Genomic DNA, 1,439 nt, shown 5'->3' with positions numbered 1-1,439 from the left:
TATATAGACCCAGCATACAGGACAGGAGAAGGGGTACTGTGCAGTGTCTATATATACAGAATAAGAGCAGATACTGAGGATTACACTCAGCATACAGGACAGGAGAAGTACTGTGCAGTGTCCATATATACAGAATAAGAGCAGATACTGAGGAGTACACTCAGCATACAGGACAGGAGAAGTGGTACTGTGCAGTGTCCATATATACAGAATAACAAAAGTTGTACTGTGCAGCTGGTTAGTGATAAACACGGAGAACTGCTGAGCGTTTACTATTCAGCTCCGATCTCGGGGCGGTGGTTTGGACTGTTAATGAGTTTCACATTCGCTTTTGACTTTTATTCACTTTATAATCCACGGAATGAAGAGTAAAAAAAATCATCTTAATGAAACCTCGTAGAACAATCGGGGGTTTTGTGCGTCTCGCCGTTCGCAGTGCGATGTGCGCTGCTTTAATGAAGTGTTGTGCCTGCTGGGAGCGGCTGATTTCCATAACAAACTCTGGAGTGTTAATGCGTCGCACCTCATTCATTACCGGTAATTAGATATAGATTCCCCAACAACATCGTCCTTTTTGATAAATTACCCCCCAGGCGCTCGCTGTCACATGATTAGCATGTTTCCAATGTATCCGATAAATCATTCGCCTGGCGTCTCTTGTATCTCGCGGGGTGGGGAGGGTGTATTTTACATCAAATATTAAGAGTCCATTTGTGTGATTTACACTTTTTTCTATGGTCTCATCTCCGGACGGCGAGACGATTATTTACACTTATTTCTGCACATGAAATCCGATTTGATTTTAATGCTCTTTTTAGCTCAGATTGGCGCAGAACAGGGAAGATGGACGCAAGGCAGGTGGAGTAAGGCATTCTGTAGCGGTTATACTGATCCTCGTGGATATGGGTGGAGGAGCAGGTTCTAGGGTTCCGTGTTTTCCTGCCCCTGGTGTGGGGATAACGTGCCCATCCGGATGCCTTGTCCAGTCTATCAGGACAGAGCCGACCATCATTGTTTTGTTGTCTTCTGACTGGAGGCGTCACTTGTGTTATCTGGCCTGTGAACCTCACCCAGAGCTGTATATCACCTCACCCTGTATGGAGTCTGCATTGAGTATGAATTGTATCTCCCTGTAATGAGTTCAATATCCATAGAATTAGCAGCCAGCAGGGGGCATTATTGAGCAGCAGGAGATAATGGAGACTGAGCAAGGAGAACATTGCTGCTTCCTCATGTTACAATATTTTTAGCAAACAATGGTCTGTGCAGGGCGACCGTAACTGGAAACCACATCCAGTGGAGAGATCACAGATCTGCAGTAAATGTGCTCACCAGTCAGCAAGGGTGAAAACCTGCATGGGCAGTGACACGCTGACACTTGGGGTAGAGGATGATGACACACTGACACTTGGGGGACAGGATAATGACACGCTGATACT

This window comes from Dendropsophus ebraccatus, chromosome 8 (genome assembly GCF_027789765.1).
Source record: "Dendropsophus ebraccatus isolate aDenEbr1 chromosome 8, aDenEbr1.pat, whole genome shotgun sequence".
Taxonomy (NCBI): domain Eukaryota; kingdom Metazoa; phylum Chordata; class Amphibia; order Anura; family Hylidae; genus Dendropsophus; species Dendropsophus ebraccatus.
This window is presented reverse-complemented; position numbering follows the sequence as displayed.